At 64.4% G+C, this 3,660-nt stretch overlaps 1 long non-coding RNA gene across 1 annotated transcript in view; it reads right to left on the bottom strand.

Annotated features, from left to right (window-relative positions):
• LOC123651190 overlaps positions 1-1,942 on the bottom strand; it is a 17,830-nt gene extending 15,888 nt beyond the window's left edge. The window contains exon 1 of the long non-coding RNA XR_006739726.1: positions 1,930-1,942. This is a non-coding gene — a long non-coding RNA (uncharacterized LOC123651190). The remainder of the gene's footprint in view (positions 1-1,929) is intronic.
• Positions 1,943-3,660: the final 1,718 nt, after the last annotated feature.

Here is a 3,660-nt window from a genome sequence, read left to right as displayed (position 1 = left end):
GCCATGCCCACGCTGTGACGTCCACAGGGCGCGCGGCTCTCTCCGGAGCCCCAGGATGGGGCTCTGAACCGTCGCACGGAAATCAAAATGGCAAACGAGTTCACGTTTAAAGGAAGTCTCTGCAGAACCCTCCCTCCCGGGACAGCTAACTGCCTCCGCCGAGCCGAGCTGGAAGGACTTTCCCAGCCGACTTTCTGAAGCAAATGCCCAGACCCTGGAGTTCAAGACCATCTTCCGTGGCCCCTCCCAGGACCCTTCCCTCCGCCATCGCCCCCGCACCCACCCCCGGGACCGCCGGCCAGGACCGCCTTCCGGGTGGGCATGACCTCCCAGGTGCCCGCTGCGCCCGCCCTGCCTCCAGGCCCTCCATTCCCCCTTCCTAGACATCCCAGCGCCCCCGCCCCGCGGCCCCCACAGCCCCCCTCTGACCCCCAAAGCCCGGGAGCACCCGTCTTTTATCCTCAGACTCACTGTCCCTGACCCACCTGCACCCTCCCCAGCTTCACAATCCGCAGGCAGGAGCCACGCTGTGAGGTCATTGCTGAGCCTCCAAACCCAGCAGGTGCTAAAGCTACGTGCTGGGTCAGTGAATGGACACAGTCAGAGGCCGATGCATGAAATCCGTGCACGGTGCAGTCCCCAGCGGGGCCCACGCGGACAGCCCCTGGGGGAGGTGGGGGACGGGGAGAGGAAGCACCCTGAACCCTGGCTTTCTAAGGGTCAGGCATGTCCCCGTTCGGCCCTGGATGTGCCCGACCCCGCGCCGGCAGCAGCCCAGGGGGTGGCTCAGCTGTGCCCACCGTGGCTGTCACTTTGCTGCGGACACTGTGGGTCAGCGGGTCCAGCCTGCCGGGCGGCGTGCGCTCTGGCGGCCCGTCGGTGCGCGAGGCCAGCCTGCAGCCGGGGACCGATGAGGCAGGAGCCGCCCTGAGCATCCGAGCTGGCCAGGCTGGCAGACGTCACCGCCTGGGAGCTCCCGGGTTAGGGCTAAGTTTAATATTATGGTTATGTCTAGGTAGGTTTTACATTAGTGCTAGGGTGAGCATTGGGTTAGGTTAGGATTAGTGTTGAGTTTAGGGTAAGGGCTATGCTTAGGTTAGGGTTAGAGTTATGGTTAGGTTATGTTTAGTACTTGGTTAGCTTTAGGGTTTGGTTACGTTAGTACTAGGTTTGGCTTTAGATTAGGGTTAGGGTTAGGGTTTAGTTCCGTTTAGTACTAGTTTAAGCTTTAGGTTAATTTTACTTATTCCCAGTCGTGTCTGTCCTCTATTGCCAGGAGAGAACTCTGGCTTTTTCTTTGACCAGGTGCTGACTATTCCCTCTCAGAGCTCTGTCTCTGTACGGAAACGGGCCTATTCCGCCTTGGTGAGTCAGGCCCGCACAGCCCTGCCCCTGGTACTCATGGCCTGTGTGCGGGCGCCAGGCTGGTGTGTGGGCGCCAGGCTGGGTGAGGGCAGGTGTGTGGGCGCCAGGCTGGTGTGTGGGCGCCAGGCTGGGTGAGGGCAGGTGTGTGGGCGCCAGGCTGGTGTGTGGGTGCCAGGCTGGTGTGTGGGCACCAGGCTGGGTGAGGGCAGGTGTGTGGGCACCAGGCTGGTGTGTGGGCGCCAGGCTGGGTGAGGGCAGGTGTGTGGGCGCCAAGCTGGTGTGTGGGCGCCAGGCTGGGTGAGGGCAGGTGTGTGGGCGCCAGGCTGGTGTGTGGGCACCAGGCTGGTGTGTGGGCGCCAGGCTGGGTGAGGGCAGGTGTGTGGGCGCCAAGCTGGTGTGTGGGCGCCAGGCTGGGTGAGGGCAGGTGTGTGGGCACCAGGCTGGGTGAGGGCAGGTGTGTGGGCACCAGGCTGGGTGAGGTTTTCATGGAGGAAGGGAGCAGAGAGGGTGACATGCGTGAGAGGGCGAAGGCTCTGTCTGGCTCTCCTCTGCCCGGCGTGCCACCCTGACAGCCAGCCGGGGCAGGGTTTCCCGTTGGGCGGTCTCCAGGCTGGGGCGCTCCGGGCACCACGTGGGGTGCTCCAGGAGAAGCCTCTGCCCTCGCCCTGGTCAGGCTCCGCCTGGGGCGCTGTGTGTGGGCACTCGGAGCGGCTCTTCCTGAAAGTGGCAGTGCTGGTGCCAGGCAGCTTTCCAGTAAAACGGCTTCGGAGCTCATGGGGGAGATGGCGGTTTTTAAGCAGCCACTGCGGGCTGCCCGGCCCAATTACAGAACAATGGGCATCACGGCCCGCTGGGCGGTGCCGCCGAATGTGGCGGGCAGGCGGGGGCGGGGAGGGTTTGGAGGGGGGCTGGCGGAGGGGGGCTGGGGGCAGTCAGGACCCAGGGAATTGCTGGTGACGTTCCCTCCTTGTGCTGTGCCCTCTGGGCCGGGACGCCCCCCGCCCAGCAGCCTCCTCCCAGCGGCCGTCGGACGTGGGCTCCCTTTGGAGCCACAGTTTTCAAACAGTTAATATTCCCTGAGGCTTCGCGTGCGTTTCACAGGAACCCTGACCCTCACACGGACACTGGGAAGAGGGGGTGCCCCTGGCGGGGGGTGCAGGCTGGCACCGCTCCAGGGCGCACCCTGGGGTGGAACCCGCCCGGCCCCTCTGCCGGGCGCTGTGCTGGGCGCCTGCTTGTTCTCTGCTCTCTCGTCCCTGAAGAGATGGCGGGAGGCCTCCCGGGCCTTTCGGGGGGCAGATCTGCATCTGATGCCCGGAGCAGCGGCAGCAGCACCCGGTGTGTGTGTGTGTGTGTGTGTGTGTGTGTGTGTGTGAGTGTGAGTGTGTGTGTGTGTGTGTGTGAGTGTGTGTGTGTGTGTGTCTGTGTGCGTGTGTGAGTGTGTGTGTGTGTCAGTGTGAGTGTGTTTGTGTGTGTGTCAGTGTGAGTGTGTCTGTGTGTGTGTGTCAGTGTGAGTGTGAGTGAGTGTGTGTGTGTGTCAGTGTGAATGTGAGTGTGTGTGTGTCAGTGTGAGTGTGTTTGTGTGTGTGTGTCAGTGTGAGTGTGAGTGTGTGTGTGTGTGTCAGTGTGAGTGTGAGTGTGTGTGTGTGTGTGTGTGTGTGTGTCAGTGTGTGTGAGCGTGTGTGTATGTCAGTGTGAGTGTGAGTGAGTGAGTGTGTGTGTGTGTGTGTGTGTCCCTCGGGGGACGGTGTCTGGGCTCCCAGAGGGTGTCCCGTGGGGCCGCTGGCTCACTGTGGACGGGCCCGGGGCCTGGACCAGGTTCGGAGGCACAGAGCCTGCAGGCCCTGCCCCGGGCGCTCCGCCCGCCAGGCTGCCTGCAGGGGCCCCTCCCCTCCCCGGTCTGTGCCCCCGAGGAGGCGGGACCTGAGCGTTCAGCCGCGGGCGGCCGGGCGGCCGGGCGGCCCAGCCTCCTCTCGGTCTGTCCCGGCCGCACGGCTCTCTAACCCGCGATGGCTTTCCCACGTGGGCTGAAAGGGCTTCACACGAGGTGTCACGCAGACAGCTGGGGCAGGGGGCAGGCCCGCTTTGTTTTAAAAACGCGGACACCTCTCCACCTCACAAGCTCCGCTGCCCACCCCACAGACCCAGCCACTCGCTCTGCTTCTCCCCCGAGGCCCCGAGGGCGGTGGATGGCAATCACCGCCCAGACAGGACCCTGGAGGGGGACGGGGAGCCGTGACAATGCGGACGGAGCCGTACACGGGGGGGGGGGGGGGGGGGGGCGTCTGCACAGGG

Source organism: Pipistrellus kuhlii, unplaced genomic scaffold (assembly GCF_014108245.1).
Source record: "Pipistrellus kuhlii isolate mPipKuh1 unplaced genomic scaffold, mPipKuh1.p scaffold_m20_p_4, whole genome shotgun sequence".
Taxonomy (NCBI): Eukaryota; Metazoa; Chordata; class Mammalia; order Chiroptera; family Vespertilionidae; genus Pipistrellus; species Pipistrellus kuhlii.
This window is presented reverse-complemented; position numbering and strand designations above follow the sequence as displayed.